The sequence below is a fragment of the Equus quagga genome, chromosome 4, assembly GCF_021613505.1.
Source record: "Equus quagga isolate Etosha38 chromosome 4, UCLA_HA_Equagga_1.0, whole genome shotgun sequence".
In the NCBI taxonomy this organism is placed as follows: domain Eukaryota; kingdom Metazoa; phylum Chordata; class Mammalia; order Perissodactyla; family Equidae; genus Equus; species Equus quagga.
Genome location: NC_060270.1, coordinates 107,397,153 through 107,418,727, shown reverse-complemented (window position 1 = coordinate 107,418,727; position 21,575 = coordinate 107,397,153). Strand labels below are relative to the sequence as shown.

The 21,575-nt window shown below is 35.7% G+C and overlaps 1 protein-coding gene across 1 annotated transcript in view; it reads right to left on the bottom strand.

Moving 5' to 3' along the window:
* XIRP2 (xin actin binding repeat containing 2) overlaps positions 1-6,773 on the bottom strand; it is a 70,950-nt gene extending 64,177 nt beyond the window's left edge. Inside the window, exon 1 of the mRNA XM_046659383.1 lies at positions 6,636-6,773. The gene's annotated coding sequence lies outside the window, so the exon portion shown is untranslated. The remainder of the gene's footprint in view (positions 1-6,635) is intronic.
* Positions 6,774-21,575: the final 14,802 nt, after the last annotated feature.

The following is a 21,575-nucleotide window of genomic DNA, read 5'->3' as shown; positions in this document are numbered from 1 at the left end:
ACAGAACAACCTATTAAATCAGGGAGACAGTTTTCTCCCTTAAACAGTTTTTACTGTGGTGTTATTTTGAATGTTTAGCACCTAGGATAACTTGGTACTTTATAGATCTTGCTCTCTGGGACAAGATAATGGTTATTATGTTACATTACCCTCATATATTAAATGATAACAATAATGAAAACAATAGAAGAAGCTTATACAGCATAGCACTTACTATGTACCAGATACTATTGCTTTAGTCACTTTACAAATATGAATCTATCTAATACTCAAAACAACTCTTTTAGATAGATACTATTAGTATCTCCAATTTCAGATGAGGAAATAGACACAGAGATAGTAAATAATTTAGCCAAAGTCAACCAGTAGGTAAGCGTAAGATCCAGAATTCAAACCCAGTCTGGTTCCAAAGTCTGTGTTCAAACAATTAGGGTTTACCTGACAGTATTTTCTGTTTTCCCAGTACAGTATTACGTGAGGTTCATTTGGAACCTCTTCTGGCCCTGGGAGATGATGATTTTCTAATTCTGGTAAATTGAGGACATTCATACATCTTAAGGATAGATAGTTAACATCTAGTGTTAGGCAATATTTTGCAGATATCTTTAATAGAAATGGGACAAAAAGGAAGAAAAGAGAAAGGGAAAGAGAGAACATAGCACACCATTTGTGAAATCTTTCTAATTTCAAGAACTATTCAGATTGATCAAAATGTAAAGATAATATCAATAATAAAATTTTATGTAACAACTCCTGGAATTCCTTTTATAGATCTATTCCTGGAAGAATAATCATGTAGAAAATTATTATGGTTATTAAAATACAGCTTGACATTTTCTCAATACAAATGTTTACAAAATTCCATGTCAGGCTCTCTACACAATGTTACACAAAGGGTACAAAGAGGTGTCATTATGAATGATATTGTGATTATTGGTTATTGCTTGAGGACTGCTCATCTTTCTTTGACCATCTAAATGGACTTTGAGAATATGAAAGAAATAGAAAGCAATATGGAAGGACAGGCAATACCATGCTTTGCAGAAATAATATATACGTATACACATACACATATATGTGTATAGATATATGAGCACCTTGTGGATAATTAAAAGAAATGGTAATACCATAACATAATAACATAGTCAAGAAGCTGGGGCTATTTGGGTTGAAATGGTGAAATAAATGAAAAGAAATGAAAATTGAAGTTTGAAGTAGGGTATTAGAAACTATAAATAGTAGTTTTAAGTTGATAACTGCAATAGCTGGATTAGATCTTTTCAAGAAAAAAAAGTTGTAACTTAAATACAAACAGATGCCTTCCTTTCAAATTTCATTTCTCTGAAATTTTGCAGAATAAAAGTTGTATCTGTTGGCCCGCTCTGGATGATAGATGAATGACGAATCCCGAAATTATTCCCATTCCAGAATGAGTCAGTGACTGAAGCAGACATGCACTAATGTAGTTACAGTCCTAAAAATAACTGTTTTTGAGTCCCCTGGGACTCCGAGGGCTAGCATAATTTCTACTAAGGAAGTCAGGGCTCTATGGAGCTGTGTCCCCCCTCGGAGGACCCTGCAATGGCACAGAGGATAGAAGGAGCTAATCAAGCTGCTGACTGACTCCAGTCGCTCTTCCTTTGGCACCCCAGCTCTGTCCTCTGCATTCCAACTGGAAACTGCTGCTGGACTTGCCCCTTGTAGGAAAACAGTAGTCTTCTACCCTGTACACGGCTCAGAAAAATGGCTCGGGATCCAATAGAAGCAGAGGCAGTGAATTTTGAATCAAGCTTGTAGCTGGACCTGACCCTCCTTTAATAACATTGAACAAACTCACTTTATTCTCGTGCCTTTCCCAGAATATTTCAACTTGACAATACAAACCCTGTGTCAATTGTCAAAACTTCTAACATACAAAACAGATCAATTAAAAGGTGATCCTTAGGGGGCTGGCCCCGTGGCCGAGTGGTTAGGTTCGCGCGCTCCGCTGCAGGCGGCCCAGTGTTTCATTGGTTCGAATCCTGGGTGCGGACATGGCACTGCTCGTCAGACCACGCTGAGGCAGCGTCCCACATACCACAACTAGAAGAACCCACAACGAGAAATATACAACTATGTACTGGGGGGCTTTGGGGAGAAAACGGAAAAAATAAAATCTTTAAAAAAATAAAAAAAATAAAAGGTGATCCTTAGTTTTACACAAAGATTTTTTTTGCTGTTTCCCTGGAGCACTTATGGACTACACTTACCTAAAAACTTCTAATTATTTGACAAAAAGGCTTACTGGTTAGATAAGGTAAAGCTGAATTCTTATTACGACAAAGCTTACTAAAAAACAAAATAATTGACAACAACAGAGATATTGATAAAGACCCATGAAGTTATAGTGCAATTCGACGGGGAAATGTGATGCTACTTACCAAAATTTAATATAATTTTTTAAAAAACCCAGCTACTTTATGTTTGTTCTACCTACAATTTATTTCAATGCAATTAAGTTCCTATGAATTAAAAATAAAATGATATAATTGTTATTCAAATGTTATTTTATATTCAGTTCACATTTATTGAACTTTAAGTGAAAACATGTTTTGCAACCATTTATAATGCTGGACTTTGCTTTTAAAATTAATGGTGATGTGATTTTTTTTAAAGCTTTTCAGTGTTGGTAACTACCAAGTTAACGCATTTAGAAATACACATGCTGATATATTTATATTTTGGAGGAAGATGATATTGGATCTTTGACTAACAGAGAAAGTTCTCAAATAAATTCTTTTAGCATTACATTTATTTTTAGCCATATGTATGCCTGGAGCAATTTGGCCATCATTTACTTTTGAACAGTCGGACACATCTAAAGCATTCAGTTCACCAGGCAACGGGACATATCCTGCATACAATTAGGACAATGTGGAAGACAAAAACCTACTTGAAGGTCTGCCAAAAAGAGCAGTGAAAAATGATGTGTCCAATGACAAGACAGTGGGGGCAGCAGAAAGAGCTCATCGAACAGCAGATGAGAAAACTTAAGTGCTTAATACAATTAAAAAATAAAGCAATCATCATTTTTTGGGTTTTCACTGAATATGTGCGTCGTCTCTTTTTCCACAATTTATTCTAATTTTGAGAAAAACACGAAGTGCAAATTAAAATGCAGCAAAAAGCTACTGTTGAAAAAAAAAGGGTTTTATCAAGGTTTACCTCGAAATGTATCCCAAATCATGGGAGTGGAGTGGGGTTGGCTTGACGTTGTGGCACAAAGATTTGCAGAATGACATATAGTACTGAAATATAAGTTAAGAGAGTTGGCTTCTAGTTTCTCTGCTTAAATCTTATAAGAACTACTACTGAATGTTCCCATGCCTCCAGTTTTCCTATCTAGAATTTAAAAGTGTTAAAAACAAGTAGTCACTGAGGTTCTTTGCATTGTCCATGTGATAAATTCCTTTTATCTTTGGTGACAGTTTAAGAAGTACAGCTACCCCACCAGGAATTTGGATTAGCTATTGTGCTGCTCCCTGGCAGATTATTTTTATGCCATCATTAAGACCCACAAAGTCCCAAGAATCATTAAATATAGCTACCCCGTCATTTGTAGCATCAAACTCATACAAATAATTCATTGAGTTTGCTGATTTTCAACTCTGTTAAGAAAACAAAACCTTTGCTCTTTTCATTGCCTAACTGTCTAATTGTCATTGTTCTTTGTGCTTTTACTGATATATCTTACAAATGGAAAAATACTCGGGTTAGTTAAATTTGCAAGAGAGAGATTTCAGGGGTTAGAAAAGTAAATGGTATGAAGTTTTTACTCTGGAGTTCATGGGTAGCATTTCAAAGGAAAAGAGACATTTTGGGCATATGTGGTATAATAAAAAATATATTTAGTCTTTATCCCCAGTTCCTGCCACAGAAACTCTTGGAATCTCTGAATCTCCTGAGTGATAGTGTCTTTGGTAGGCTAATGAGAACTCCTGGCCTCCGATGGGGGTCGGGAGGAGCAGAGACAGCTTCAGGATGGCGGCTGATAGCCAGAAAAACTGAATGATTAGAGGGTCAGAACATTCAGCCCCACTTCCTACCTCTGAGAAGAGGAGAGGGGCTAGAAATTGAATTCAGTCACCAATAGCCAATGATTTAGTAAATCATCCTATGGAAATGAAACCTCCATAAAAACCCCTGAGTAACAGGGTTTGGTGAGTTTCCAGGCTGGTGAATGCATTGATAGGTGGTGAGCCCAGAGAGGACACAGAAGCTCTGTGCCACTCCTTCTCACCCCCACCCCATCTTGCCCTCAGTATCTCTTCCATTTGGCTGTTCCTGAGTTGTACCCTGAGTTAGCTGCTGAAGTGGGGGCTGCTTGTGGGGTCTTCTCTAACTACGGGAGTTAGTGTGAGAATTGAATTGAATTGTTATACACTCAGTTGGTACTAGAGGATTGGAGAATTTGTTGGTGTCAGAGAACACCACATATTCAGTGTCAGAAGTAATGTCAGGAAAAAAACAGTATGACATAGCACACAGTCATATAAAGGCCATGCACCTATATGGAATAAATAAGTGTTCTATAAGACACATTCCTGAATCAGAAAAGTCTGAAGCTACTCACCACTCTGTGAGAGATGAAGCTGTAATTTTAATTGGAGCAAGGGTTTGTTTCAGAAGCAGGAAAAAATAAATTACAATTTAAATTTCAAAGTGTAACTTAAATGCTTTCATAAAAGGGAAGCCAATAAAAAGGGCAATGTCATGTCAATTAAGTTCTGTCCCCCACAGATTGTTCAATCAACAATCTTGGAATTACACTGCCAGCCACTTCAGTGTCTGCTCTGCTCTATAAATTAGCGAATCTAGTCACGACTCTTAGCTATCAAACAGGCCTTACAAAATGATCTCTTCATATCTGCAGTTGTGTTTGTGCATGAGAGAGACAGACAGAGAACAGAGGAAGTAGCAATTGCCAGCGCTGAGGTTACCAGGGAGTCCAACCCCGTCCTAAGTCATATTTTACCAAACAAGTAAAAAGAATACTGATGCTCAGAAGCTGTTCAACTGTGGTAAATGTAAGTGAGGGGCAGAATTCTGGAACTGATTAGATAGCAGACAGCTATCAATAGTAAAGGTAATAGTATCCACGAACTCTGTGAGCTTTTTACCCAAAGTAAACCTCTCTTCCTCTGTTATCACCGGGACTTGAGGCCCCAGGCTGACATTTTTACATGAACATTTTCTGAAGGAAAACCCTCCATGATCATGACAGAATGTCTACTTTTATTTTCCAGGAGATTGAGGGAAGATGTACCTTAAAGATGCCCAACACCAGATGAAAGCAGAAACATTTGCTCCAAAAGCCAGGCTACATTTTTCCCAAACTGCTGGCACTTCGCCATATTGCAGACATCTGAAATGCTGACTGACTTTCAAAAATGGATGTAGTTGTTCATTTATATGTTGATGGCAAGAAGGCAAAATATTCAAATATTAGGCAGAGAAGTTGAGAAATATTTAAGCATAGACTTCAAGACTTTCTCATTTCTCACCCAGTATTTTTGCCACTCAATAGCAATATCTTCCAAAACTCAAAACAGGTGCTCTTTCATATTAAAATTCATGGCTGTGAAGGTAGCTGAGGTAAATATTTTACTCATCCTTTGGCATCCTCCACATCAAATTTTAAAATAATTCAAACAACCTACAGCTCATCAGTGACCAAACAGAGCTCTGGTAAAAATAAAATATCTTTCAGTTCAGCACCAGCTGGCTAAATTTAAACCCTGAATTATGTAATCTTAAAGTGTCCTTGCTTTTAGTTGGTGTCTTAAGAGATTCTGGTATAATGCCGCTCCCAAATCACTTCAGTCTGTAACATCTAAACACTTAAGGCACAACAGGACCAAATTAAGGTGTTCCCAGGCAATTGAAGACAGAAAAAAATCCATTTGAAAGAGTATATAGGCCATAATACCTTTAATGTAAAACCTCAGTCTTCTCTCTTTAAGTTTGTAGTTACTATAATTAGGCCTGGCAGATCCAACTGGCAGTGCTTTTCTTAATTCTGCAAAACATGTAAGAACCCGATTCTTTAATCCTTACTCCCGCAATACTCCCAGAGGAGACGAGACTGTGGCTGGCTCAAGAAGTACAAAATCAAACTAAGGCTGGAAAAAGATTAATTTTCATACATTTCTCTGACCAAGCTGCAACAGCTGAAAATATTTTAAATTCTTCCTTTCCCTCACAAATTCTAAGAAATATAGTTTATTTTTTTAATGTATTCAATGTATATATTATCAATTTACGCTCATAAAAGATAAACTAATTTTTTTTCAGTTTTCCCTTTTAGCTGTAAGTTGAAGTCTAATTTTCACTCCTGACTGTTTATCAGGTTTGGCTCATTATTCTTCCATACTAAATATGAAAAATGCTAATGATTTTGCAAAGAGATTAATATAGGAAGCCCTAAATTGAATAATATAAAGTAATGCTAAGTATTGTCATTTAAAAAAATCCAACTGAATATTTTTTTATAGCAATTATGATTTGACCCATGGTCTTCATTGATCTTAAGCAAGCAGCAAGAATATATTACAACTCTGAAAGCAGACACGTATCAACGATTACATTACACATACCTTTTGTAGTATTTAGACTTAACCCCAAGTTTGTGGAAGTATCATCTATCTTTGCAGTTCTTCACAGACTAGTTTCCTCCCTTGATTCACTTACAGCAAATTTCCCAGTCCCCTGAAAGCAATCGGAGTGGAGGCCAGCTCCACTGAAGGGTCTATCAAGCAAGTAGATGGGATGGCTGAATTTATTTTAGCCCTGCGTCTAAAGGATGCAACTTGGCACCTATTTTTAGGAACTGAGCTCTGTATAGGTGGGGCCTGAGTCAACCACTCTTTTCAGAAGTGAGTGTCTGAGGGCACTCTGCCTTGTAGTGTCCTTGGTAATGTATGCATGGCTCTAACACATGTGCAGTCAATCAAACTCCCTTCTCCAGACATGACCATCAAGCCCACTCTTAACTTCTGGACAAAGCCTAAAAAAGTAAACAGCACTGATGAGGAAAAGGAGGGATTAAAGCCTGTGAATTACTTGCATTTGTTTTAATAATTTTAATCTGTAAGAGTCAAGAATATGAATATAAAGCATGTAGAAAAGTCCCAATTTATTCCGGTGGAATTTGGTTTCTCAGAAACAGAAACATTGCTTTTATGCTACAAAGTGTTCTTAGGAATGGAAAACATTAGTTTGCTTTTTGAGGCTTCACATAAAAAGCAAAACATTATTGTAGTGTTTATCTAAGTAAAGGAAGTGCCCTATTGGTTCAAAAAGTGAGGGAAGAAGAGGTGAGAAGACATTCTTGAGAGAACAGAGCACACCTACCCTATGATTCCTGCACATTAGCATTAGCTTGAAATCACTTGGCACAAGAACGAGCAGGCAGGGGAAAGGAGTCACCTCACACACTCCTGAGAGAATCATATTAAACGTCCTTTGCTGCCACCCTGCTTAGTCAGCACACCCTGCCGACATGACCCGGAAGGAAGAAGGAGATCTCTCCTAAAATTGCATTTAGCTCGATAATGCCAACCTCTAATACATTCTAAGTAAATATAAAACTACTAGCTTCCCCTGTATTTCCTCCCTTCCGTTATTTTCCTAGTGCGATGTTAAGTGTGTGTCCAAATGGCCTCACAGCAAACTCAAATAAAGAAAGAGGAAATTGCCCTTTGACTTAAGGAAAGCACCTGACATACACTGTTAATTTCATACAAAATGCTTACGAGTAAGCTATTTACCATAAAATTTACTAACAAAGACAAATATGTACATTTTTTTCCATATACGTTATTGAGTTCTATTAAAAGTAGGTCAAGGAGTGATATTCTAGCTGATTAACTCTAAGAAAAGTTCCTAAAATGGTGTTCTTGTATCCTCTACAAGATCTTTCAGTGCCAGAGGCAGGATAGTCTAATTATATAGAGTTGTGCTGTCCAGTGTGGGATTTACTGGACACATGTGACCATTTTAATTTTAATTGACTAAAATTAAATTAAATTAAAATATCTGTTTCTCAGTTGCACCAGCCATGTTTCAAGCACTCAATCTCCACATGTGGCTAGTGGCTATGTATTAGTCTGTTCGGATATGGAACGCTTCCATGATTGCAGAAAGTTCTGCTGGACAATGCTGATTTGGAGCATAGGCTTTCAACACAGCTTGGACACTAAACTCTGTGACCTGTCAAGTCTCAATGCATTGTCTAAGCTTTACTTTACTCATCTGTGACTAAACGGGACTAGGTTTACCTACTTAAATGATTGTTATGAAGATTAAATGGCATACTATGGATAAAATACTCATTACAGTCTAAATGTAGGACAAAATATCTACTTAAAATTATTATTGTTATTACTTTATCTTGCTATATACTTAAGAAAATGGGCACTAGATCTAAATTCACAATAGTTTGATTTAAGTGTGAGGAGATTGATCCTACAATGTAAGCACGGTCAACTTTACTCTTGCATTTGCCTATAGATGCTAATAATGCTTATGGTGGTTTTATTCTTTCAAAATATTGTTAATTACTCAAAGATCTGACTTGTAGCTTCTTCATTTTCTCTCTTTATTCAAAACTACCTGCTTTCTCACCCCATTGCAGTGATAGTTTTCTTCACTTGTTTTTTAAATTCCATTCGAGATAACCTTTCTTCAAACGTTCTGTTTTTGCTCCTCAAAAAAGAAATGTTTGATTTAAATATGTCTACATAAATTATTTTTTTCATACTTTTCTCATGATAAATTTTCCATTGTTATGATAGTCCCAAAACTCAACAATTATACATCGTTGAAAGAAAAAATACTGGATTGTAAAAGAAATCTTAGGGGAACGTTATAAAATAGTTGGTAATGGATTAAAAGTAATAAATGTCAGATCTATAGTAGTATGCATAAATTAACTAACCTAAGATTAAGCAAAATTTTTCAGTTGTAGAATTAAATAGCTATCATACAATTTGGTTTATTCATTTTAGTCATGAAGACAATGAAAACGTCAGCACCTGGATTCTTACCATTTGTTATTTCATTTGTTTCAGACACTGATTTTCATTCTTCATTCTATAGCAATCTAATTGGTTACCATGAATGCAAGATGGACGGATGGGTGGATAGATGGATGGATGGACGGTGGATGGATAGATGATTGATAAATGGATAGACAGACAGACAGGTAGAAAGATCCATAAGGTGAGTCTTTTTATCAAAATCTTAGAAAGTTCCAATGGAAAATTTTACCCTCTAACCATAAACCAACTCTAAATTGTTTTCACAATGCCTAGATGACTCTACTTATTAAAACCTGTATTGTACTCAACTGGAATCTACATAAGACTATTGCTTTAGTGAGAGGAAGAACAATGGTCCCACTAAGAACAATTAGAAAACCTGGATCAATTACAAAAACAATCTGTAAGGCATCAGAAATCAACCAAACAATAACTACTAGAGAGAGTATAATTCAGGAAATGCAAGAACCTTTCGAACATGAGCTGAGGAGTTGAGGCTGTCCCTGGAGGTGATCTGTCAGTTCTGGATGCAGCTAAGGCTGAAATTCTGGGCCCAGCCCAGGAAGGGCACTGCTGCTGGGGGACAGAAAAACATCAAAATTTTGGCAGTTACATGGGACTGAGGTGACAAAATTAGAGAGTAGTGGGACCTCAAATTTGATTTTCTCCCCATGATATTTGCTCAGTTCCAAAATTTCACTGGATGGCAGGCTACAATCATAAACCCAAACACAGAAAAGTAAAGTGGAATAGCCTATGTTTTTCTCCTGACACTTAGGAGACAGAGATCCATGAGGAGGACAGGTAACAGTTAAAAGTCCTCAAAGGAAAGGAGAATTGACTCTAAACTAATCTGCAACAACTGCTTTGTCCCTGGAGGTGCTGGATAGTGTGGAGTGAGTTAGAGACTGAGTAAGGATCCTGTCTTGGCCCCTGGCAGATGGGAGACAGATGAACCAGTGAAAATTTTGGTGAACCAGTGAAAACTTGATCAGCCTTGGGGTGATATAATTGGTGACTTCAGTAGACTCAAATACGATCAGTCTCCTCCTCATTACATTTGCCAAATTCTAAAGCTTAACAGGGTATAAGGCTAAATCTTCAAGCTGAAAACTTCTGAAAATTAGAGTAGAGATTCCTGTAGTCTCAGTGCTGAGGAGAATAGGATCTGACAGATTCTCCATGAAACCCTAAATTAAGGTGATCATTCTCTCTCCCGTCTCCACTCTGTCTGCCTGGCAGAGGAAAGGTTGAACCTTTCTGATGAAAATAATATCATCTTGAGCTTTTTCACCTTTGTTTTTAAAAACACAATGCCTGACTTTCAATTAAAAAAAATACTTGGCTTGCAAAGAGACGGAACATTGTCACTGATAACCAAGAGGAAAAAACAGGGAAAAGAAGCAAACGTTGTAGATAGTTAAATTAGCAGACACAGACTTTAAAATAATCCTGACTGATATATTTAAGAAAATATAAAAGGTAACAAAGTATACGAAAATATGGAAAATTTCACAAGAAAATTAAGATTACATAATAATAATTAAATAGATATTCCAGAATTGAAAAATACAGCATCAGAAATTAAGAACTCAATGGAAGTTTTAACCACAGATTGGAGGCAGAAAAAGACAAATTAGTAACTTGGAAGACAGGTGGATAAGAAATAGGAAGCTTTGGTTTGGATATTTTATATTGAATATCAAAAAGTGCTTATTAGATTTTCAGCAGGAATATGACATTGTTGAATCATATAGTGACAGTCAATTAAAATCTGTCTTTTTTGCATATGCTACTGACAAGCCACATCTACATTCTCTTATATTCAGTTTATGCCTAAGTGAATGGCAATAGAACCACCCCATTATTCCAGCTTGTTTCTGCCATCTCTTATAGTTGTTCTCTTAACAAGTTGTAATCTACTTCTTATCTATGATAAAGGATATTTAACAGAACAGAGACACTAACATACATAATGTCATACTATTGCTAAAGGCGTTCCTCCAAGGTGAAACTCATATATGAATTTGAGTCCACCTATGAATGCGCATTTGTAGGTGTTCTTGATAACCTGAAATAGAGTGTATCTGGTTAGGGGATTTCAAAATTCTATGTGCTTCTTTACTAGGTCATCAGTCATCTTGAATTTATTCCCCTTTCTATTTTTGCCGGTACTACCGTTTGTTGGCTGAAGCCTATTCTCCTTGACATAAAACAGACACATCTAGGAATTCATTTGATCCACTTTTTTTTCTTGTTCATTAATATTAAAAGTTTCCAAGAAAAGCAGTGAATCTTTCTTCTTCCTTTAATTTTCTCTTAATCATAACATCTACACTTTATAAAGAAATTGTGCCAGGGATTTCATTAGGTGATTCACATTTATTTTATCTTATTCTCACAGCAACTCTGAGATTTTGGTGTTATCACAATTTCATAGAAGGAAACCAAGGATGAGTGAAGTTAAGTAACTTCTCCAAAGACAAGAGTCAATAATTAGCAAAACTGAGGACTGGACTCAATTCTGTTGACTCTATACATTTGGATTATTTGAGAAATATTATTTATCCTGATCCTAATCTAAAAGTTCCATCCATCCAATCACTATTACATGTGCTGACTGATATGCTGTGTGAAGGATCACCTCTTTCACGTACTAATAAATATTGAGGCTTAGTGAATCACAGTGTAGGCAGGCTCTGGCAAGGCTCGCTTTGTGCATGGTAGCAAAATGAACAATCAGTGACCACTCTAGAGACACGGGAAGTGGATGAGTGAGGACTTTAAAGTTGGGACAACTATATTTCAGTCATCTGATAGGTAATCTCTGGGCCAATGGGGCCTGTCTAAGATCTTTAGAATTGAAGAACCAAAATTCTAGAATTTTTAGACTTAAATAACTTGACTATATAAATACTCAACTTCGACATTGTTACCCAGCATCCATGAAATACTAGCCCACCAGTTAAGGTTTAGCAGTCTGCTCCGAACATTGTTGGTGGCATGACCCATTTAGTTGTCATGAGAGCAGGATTAGGGTATTAGTAACTGAATTGTAGCTGAATTTAATTAACTATAATTTTCACCTGTTCAAGTTTAATTCTATTAAAATTACATCACGATACTAGGGAAGCATGAATAAGGCCTTCAGGCATATATGACTCATATTTAAATTTTATTTCATAGTCTTATGTTGGGTGATCACGTAATTTATCATGCAAAACCAGGGTGATTTGAGAGTGAAAGAAACACTATTAATAACTATACTAACACAACAGCACAATCTGGGACAGTCCAGGGTTAAGGACAAATAGGGATGTGTAACCACCTGACTAATAAGCCAAATGAGGACCCTTGACTCACCATTGAGGTGTACACTCAGGGAATTTCTAGTGACTTGGCTCCCAATACAAAAAAAAAGGAAAAAAGTGTTCTTTGCTAAGTACTTCAGTGTATGCATCATCCCTATGCTTTAAATATAATCTGGATTAGACATGTCTCTTATAAGAAAGACTGGAATGAATAAAAGAACTGTAGGGAATCTAAGAAATTCAATCTAGAAAAAAATAAGTAAGTTATAATTAGGAACCTAACTGGTTAAAAAATGACAGACGACTAGATGTTCCTGATAGGTTTCTTATTAACTTTCAATTAAAGTAGTAGGAAAGAAAAAAGAAAAAGCAGCAGAAATTAGCACAAATTGCTAATAATGAGAGAGAGTGTGTCTGTGTGTGTGTGTGTATGTTTGTGTGAGAGAGAAGATGAACACAAAGAAGAAAATAAGGAAGAGACAAGGAAGATGAGAACAGAAGGAGGAAGAGGAGGAGGAGAAAATATGCTGATTTATACAAAATTTTCAGTAGTGGTTATCATTGAGAGCAACAAACATGAATCACGGCTTTGGATGGCACATTGCCCAGAAGACCCTCTGAATCGAGAGACACATAGTTTTCCCCAATAACAAAGAAACACTTTGATTCAGTCCACAATCACATGTAGCCATGACCAAAACCAGGAGGTCTCTCCCCAAAACCATGTGAAATACCATCTGGACCAACCCAAGCTACAGTCTTGACTCATCTCCAGCCCTACGCCTCTCAGTATATATATCTATTGGTACACTGCATCTCTCAGAACAGAAGGGAGGAGAGGGGAGGGGTTGTTAGTTTCCTAAGGAAACACTTCAGAGGGTACATGTTGGAACTTTGTATAATTTTTCATGCTTTGCACCATACAAAGGAAAGTTTACATATTGTATCTGATAATCTAAATTAATATTGTAATGTATGGAGTAAAAGTTTCAACATGTATTCAGCAAATTTGAATAGGACCAAAAAATAAAGATTTCAGATGTAGTTCAGAGAGAAAAAGGAAAAAGTATGGGAGAAATTATAAGAGTCAAGTGTTCAGTGATGGTAAAATAAGAAAAATTCACCCACTCTATCCGAAGGAAATGCCAAACCTGAATCAATCTCAACAGAAAGCAAGTAAAGGAAATAAGTCAAGACATCACAAAGAAGTGCTGCTGGAGGATGGTATGGGGCACTGACTTGATGAGGCAAATTGATAACATAGCTCTTAAATTCTGAAATTGCTGAAAAATTTGCAAGTGATATTCTTGATGTGCTTGAAAAAGATTCAGGAGGAGAAGCTTTTACAAAACCGTTAGGTATTATTAAGAAGAGAATAGGAAGAAACGAATGAATGGAAAAAGTGAAGGCTAAAACAGGTTGCAAGAAAATGCAAAATTCAATAGAAAAATGAAAATAGCATTTGAGATAGTGAAGAGCACATATGAAACAACCAAAATCAATCAATGAAGTGGGGAAAAATTTCAGAATTTTTTCCATAATGCAGGAGCAAAATCAAAGAGATGAAAATGATGACCTAGATAATGATGGATATGAAGAATAGAGATTTGATCAAAGAAACATAACTATTTCAGAGGAAAAAAGAGAAAAATAGCAAGGATATAAATAATTAAATTTGAAAGAAAAGAAAAAGTTTTTGAGCTGAAGAAAGATCTGAGAGGACAAAACCAAAGGCTCATCAAGACACCTGGGTTATGCCCTTATAAATTTTTGAATTTTAAAGGTGGGAAATGAATAAGGAAAAAGACAAGCTGATCTCAGAGTTCTTCACTAACACATTATATACAATGATAGAGTGGAATAGTGTGTGCAAAATGTTTTGCTTTTGTTTGTTTTTCTGACAGATATAGATTTGAATGAAGAACTCTCTTTACAGACAAGTTTCTATTATTTATGTATAAGGGATATAGAGACAGATATTTTAATATATAAAAATTTCTCAAGGAAAATGATTAATATATCTTCACTGGGGAAGCAACTAAAATATATTTGCAAGCTTACAAAAGATGACTCAAAATCAAGAATAGAAGAAAGGCAAAATGTACTGTGTAAAAAGACATTATTTGAATTAGAACCAAACAAATATTGTACATGCAGTTATAAAATTGATAGTAAAGACACACAAAAAATTGATTGTAAACACAAAAAAAGTATTCGGAAAAGAATGCATTTGTAGAATGCACAACCTGATTTTATTTGCCTTATCCCATCTTATCTTACTTTAACAATCTAATCATTCAGGGCTCTAATCACAGATTAAAATAAATTCTGTGACAGTAAATGTCAAGAGTGGAGAAAAGTGGGGGAAACAAAATCAAGTTGGATTTCTTTTGAGTTCGGTGAATTTATTCAGTCACTCATACATTCATTAATTGAGTAAGTCATCAAATATTTATGGAGAACCTATATGACTAGTGCTATGCTGGATATAGTATTTATAGGATGAACAAAATATGCATGAGCCCTAGTAAATACACAAATAGCTATACATAAAGTGGGATAAGTTTATGAAGGAGAAAACAAGTGGTATGAAAAAGAAAAGCAAACACTTTAATTTGAGTGAGCAAGGTAAGCACCTTAAGCTGGTGACCAAATTTTAAATTTCATCAGAAGAATAAAGACAAAAAGAAAAAAAAGAGTGGGGTAAAAAATTTGATAAACCAATATAATGCACCACCCCCAAAAAAGTTATAATTTACAAAGCTACATTAACTCAAATACTTTGAAACTGGCACAGAAACCAACACTCCTTTAGTGAAATAAAAATAACCATTATGAATCAAACAACAGTGTTTAGTGAATGCAATAAAATGGAAGAAATTTCTCAGAGTCTGGAAACTCAACTAAGTAATCAGAAAAAAATTATTTCACGGACTCATACTTTACTTCAAAATCTATTCCAAGCTAATAAAAAAAACAAGTCTAAATTCGATAAATAACTATAAGAAATTGAAGTATGCATTTTTTTAAGATTTTATTTTTTTCCTTTTTCTCCCCAAAGACCCCACTACATAGCCATATATTCTTAGTTGTGGGTCCTTCTAGTTGTGGCATGCCCACAGCGTCCCAACGCTGCCTCAGCGTGATCTGATGAGCAGTGCCATGTCTGCACCCAGGATTTGAACCAATGAAACACTGGGCCACCTGCAGTGGAGCACGCGAACTTAACCACTCGTCCACGGGGCCAGCCCTGAAGTTTGCATTTTTTAAAAAGTTACATACAGTCAACACTTCACACAGCACAGGATAGTATGCAGAAAATAAAACATTTCTCCTAGCCCAGATACCCAGTCCTTCTTAATATGGGCAAGTTTGTCATGTATCCTGAAATGTTCTCTGTATACGAAAACACACACATATGTTTACATATGCATAAAGCACAGGTATACATACATGTATATATGTGAAACCATACTTTTCATTTTCATACAAATGGGAGGATTATATACCCAATGTTCTATATTTGCATAAAGCACAGGTATACATACATGTATATATGTGAAACCATACTTTTCATTTTCATACAAATGGGAGGATTATATACCCAATGTTCTATATTTGCTTTTTCTGTTTTTACTGAACAATGATGCAAATCCATTTCCATCTCCAAAGCAAATAAAGTCATTCACCATAATTATAGATTAAAAATTTTTAAATTTACTTATCATTCCAATAACTGAACAAACATACTTGACAACATTCAATATCCATTCATGATTAAAAACTTTCAACAAACTAAGAATAAAAGGAAACTTTTAAAACTTCATAAACATGTACAGAAGATCCATAGCTAACAACACACTTAATGATGAAAAGTGAATGCTTTGCATTTATTAAGAATGAGATGACCAAAAAATTAAAAAGAGAAATACCATACAATCCTGCTATCCCACTACTGGATATTTATCCGAAGAGCTTGAAATCAACAATTCAAAGAGATTTATACACCCCTATGTTCATCACATTATTCACCTTAGCCAAGATGTGGAGGCAACCCAAGTGCCTTTCAACTGATGAATGGATAAAGAAGATGTGATATATATATAAAATGGGATACTACTCAGCCATAAAAGAGGAAAGATGTCCCATTTGCAACAACATAGATGGATCTTGTGGTATCTCTGTTTTCAATGTTTTGAGAGATCTCCATAATGTTTTCCATTGTGACTGCAGTAGTTTGCATTCCCACTAGCGGTGTATGAGGAGTTGTTTTTCTCCACATCGTCTCCAACATTTGTTATTTCTCGTCTTGTTAATTATAGCCATTCTGATGGGTGTAAGGTGAAATCTCATTGTAGTTTTGATTTGCATTTCCCTAATAATTAGTGATGCTAAACATGTTTTCATGTGGCTGTTGGTCATCTGTATATCTTCTTTGGAAAAATGTTCATATCCTCTGTCCATGTTTTGATCAGATTGTTTGTTTTTGTTGTTGAGTTGTATGAATTCTTTATATATTACTTAGAGTTTTCTTTACCCCTTTGTACCCAACCTTCTTACTTCTATCTCCTGTCATAGTTAATGATTCCTTATTTTACACTTTCCCTGTTGAAATTACCATGTTTTGTCTCCTAATTGAAATCTTACTGACAAAACCACTAAGTGTAATAAAATATAAATGGCTATTTTTGTGGTTGAATATCCTGTATATATATTTGTAGTTATCTCTGAACCTCCTAGTTGTAAAATGTCCAAGTTTCAATAATTTCACTTATATGCTAGGAATAATAACACCTTTATCAGAGGATAAGGAGTAGATAACACAAACATTTGTGAAAATGTTTTACGTATTGTGAAAGCACCATAAAAATTAAGTGCTTATTACAATATAGTAAACTCTGTGAGGGTGGGCCCATTGCTATTCTGCCCTTCTGGATACTCAGTGCCCTTCACAGGGCTTGGTACATTGTGGGTGCTTGATAAATGTTGGTTTGAGGAAAAGATGAATAAGCACATCTGTATTACTCCATTTCATGCTTGTTAAGTCCATTGAATTGAGTTTCAGAAATGTTGCATAAATAAATATAGTTCTTTCAACTTTGCAAAAGCAAATATTGTACAATAAAAAATTTACTTAGTACTTTCAACTGCATCCCCAAAATCTTCTAGAATCTTGCCTCAAACACATTTGTTGTTATAAACAATGATAGCAAATATGGAGAAAACCATAGTCTCAGAGACTAAAACTTCGGTGTGTTGTTTAATTAGCTATTTTCTGCTGCATTTTGTAAGGATATTTACTCTTTGTAACCTGATAAGACTCATATAATTGACTACAATGCTTCTTTTGTTATCTTTAAGTGCAAATTATAGGTTCTGATGGCAAACTGTTTATGTTACAGAATAACTTGAACACTTTTAAAGAATTTATCAAGTGGATAAATTACTCCATATTTGATGCTCGTTATTTTCATGGAGAAAAGAGACAGATTTCATAGGGTTTTTTTCACTCTTAATAGGCTCTCCTACAATATTTTCACCAAAAAGCCTAGACAGTTATCAAGCTAAATTATGTCACTATGGCCAAGACAAAGCTGTACAATGTTTTCTTTCTTGCATCAGTACATGGGCTGTATACACATACACTACTTCGCCTGTTGCAATGTTTTTTATAATTTGTTGAGGAATTTCATTATTTTCTTTCTTAAGAGCCTAGAATTAATAACATTTCACAAGCTGCTTTGATTGTAGGGGGGAAAGAAAGGCAAGGATTCTGGATTCCCAGTACTTTTTTCTAAAAGTAATGAAAAATCACTTATTTTCAGTGGACTTCATTCCTTGTGTGTGCATGTGCGTGCCTGTTTGGTGTTTCTAACAAAGATGGAGACCAAGTATAGCCTTTGAGCTATTATACATAGATATTTATACAGCACGTGTATGTGTAGGTTTCTTCCCTTTGCTTCATATAAATGAAGAACAACATCTGTGTAAAGTAGATCCTGACTTGTGATTTGGGAACATCCCAGTGAACATACTAGAATCAAATGCTATCCCAAGCAAGAAAATGAATTAGGTCAAAAGCAAACCCAAAGCATATATTTGCTTTACAAAATACAGAATAAATAAACAAATGAATGAATGTTGAGAGGATTTGAGGGACGGATTTAGCAATACATAACCAGGAACATCGGGCTCTCTCCTGAATCTGTCACTTTTTTCAGGAACGTCATTTCAACGTCATGCTTTGTGTGTCTGCTGAGAATGCTCATTTCCATGCCTTCATTGCACTCAATGCATTGTGTTGTTGTTGTAGGTAGCAAAGCACAGTAAACATTTCTAGGCAATATTTGATTTGTTTACACTGGGAATTGGGAAAATGCATAAGAATGGGTTTAGAATGGGCATTTTTAGACTGTGAATTGAAAAAAATTAAGCAAGAAGAAAGTAAAAATCTAAAAATGATGCTATGGGGCTTGGAAGAGGAAAATCAAGAACAGTCAGTTTCATCATCTTTGAAATTTTAGCTGAAAAGTGTCTTGTTTCCTCATCCGTTTTCATTGACTAACCAAAGAGCCATTCATGTTTTGCTTTAATTGTCGTTTTGGGTTGATAGGACAGTTTCTCGTACTCTTCAAGCCTCAGTCATTAAAAAAGTTCTATTATCAGTTCACAGAAATATGGATATAGTAGACTCTATTCGACACAAAGCTTTTTCCGAGCTTATCATTTAACTTTGTGCCTCAGAAGTACAATCCATAACCGATCACCTTGTCAAAAACTGAGAACTCACGTGTTCTCACAAATAACATTCCTTGAATGTCTACTAGGCGCCAAGTACAACTTGCCTTGTACTTGATGCACTTACAGTTTATCTATTCAAAGAACTTGGAAACACCTTACAGAGATTATCTAAAATAGTTCACCATAATTATAAATACATCTTATAGAACTTTTGCAGAATGCACTTTCCCTACCTGGCACAGAAATTCTTTGTTTTAAATTTCAATTAAAACTAGTGCCATCTTCAGTGCTGTGCAGCATACTAGGTTACTTTCATGTAATAGTCTAGGTAATACCCATAACATGCCTAAGAGATAGATGTTATTAACTTTACTATTTTAAAGGTAGGAAACTAAAGTTTAGAGTAGTTAAGTAACTTTCTCAAGGTTGCATAATTTGTAAGTGGCAAACCCGGGATTTAACCTGGGCTTGCCTATCGCCAAAGTCCGTGTTCAACTATTTTATCACGAGTCTGTATATGAAAAAGCAGACTCTCATATGCTCACAAATGACCTCTGTGTTCAGTGATTCTTAATACTTCAAAACTAATTCATCTATTCATTCAAGAAGCATTTTGAAAATATACTCCACAAAGGGCACACATTGCTATGTATTTATGAATAATACAAATCAATCATAACCCAGTGTAGAATACATCAAAATGATCATATCGATATAGAGAGAGGTTGCCTGTGCAGTTGGTGATGGGGTTGCATTTGAGGGAGAATCTGAAGACATCCTGGGATCATTTTATCTGTTATTCTGGCTCAGAACACCAACTTCCCCCTAAGCCATCTAAGCATTTTCTATTTTGTAGAATCTTGTACTTCTCAAAGTGATTATATAGTGCGGCATCAAAGTGGTGAAGAATTCTCCACAGGCCTGCTTTGTCTTATTGAAACGGCTATTCACATATCTAGAGCTGACATTTCTGTTATATTGTTTTTCTAGTCCCGATTAACTATAATTTGACTTTTCTTGCTATTCAAGTCCAAGTTATGTTGGGCATAGAAGACATTAAATCTATTGCTGTGAGGAAGTAAACAATTATATATATATATATATGAAGACTGTAAAAAACATAAACAATAGTGCCTAACTGGCCTAAAAAAGTAAGCTTGAGCTGAATGAAACAATAGTAAATGGTTGGAACATTCCTCTCACAGAAAGAACAGTCAGCCACTGGAACTTACTCCAGGAGTTGTAAGTTGATTTACAAATATGACAACAGGAAAGGAGAGTTGATATCACCTCTATCATCATTTGACTGTCTAACTGCACATAAACAATTCGGAAAATATCTTGCCAAACTCAAGAGCTAATCCTTTTGAAATCTAGTTAGAAATTGAATTTTAAAGATTACATTTAAATGGTTCCTTTATCCCTAGTGATTATTAATCCCATAGCAACTCCATGCACCCAGTTTTCCTCCTTCACTCTCACAATTTGTAATTGCCTATGTTGTTACGAATTTATCTACTTATTGTCTGCCTTCCTTACAAGAATGAAACTCCCATATGGGCAAAAACCACATTTTTGTTCACCATGGTATATCTGGTGCCTGGTACCCTGTAGTCATTCTGTGAATTTGTTGTTTGAATAAATGAAGAGTAATTTCTAGAGCTCTATTAGTATTTATCTCAGTATTTTTGTATCCATATCCATCTTCTCCTCTAAACTGTGTGCTCCTTGAGAGCAAGATTACAGTCTTCATTCATATTTGTGTCTTCTGAGCCTTGTCTATAAGAGTGCTCAACCATTGTTTGTTAAATGAATTAATTCAACCCAGATGTTGCAACATTGCTACACTCACACAAACAACTTCAACATATAATTTCATTTCTTTTTTTGAGGAATATCAGCCGTGAGCTAACGTCTGCTGCCAATCTTCCTCTTTCTTTGCTGAGGAAGACTGGCCCTGAGCTAACATCCATGCCCATCTTCCTCTACTTTATATGTGGGACGCCTGCCACAGCATGGCTTGACAAGTGGTGTGCAGGTCTGCACCCAGGATCTGAACCAGCAAACCCCAGGCCACTGAAGCAGAACGTGAGAAAACTGCTGCGCCACCAGGCTGGTCCCAACAGATAATTTTCTTGAATGACTATAATGGGGAGAGAGGGGATCCCAGAATCCACTTCAGGATAGTTTTCCCTATTTCTCTCTGTCTAAAGAGATTTTGTGTTAATCTGAAGTTTTACAGGACTTTTTGTTTGTGTTCTTGTGCCTTATATTGTTAGTTATTTTCATATTGACTGAACTGTACCCAAAACTCAAAACTTTGATCCCACTCCAGTCCAACTCCAGCCTCTCTCCTAACACAGGTTAGATCTTGGTACAGACGAGCTGCTAGAATTCAGTGATATTTCCCTTAGCAAACAAAAATCCAAGATAATATAGTTTA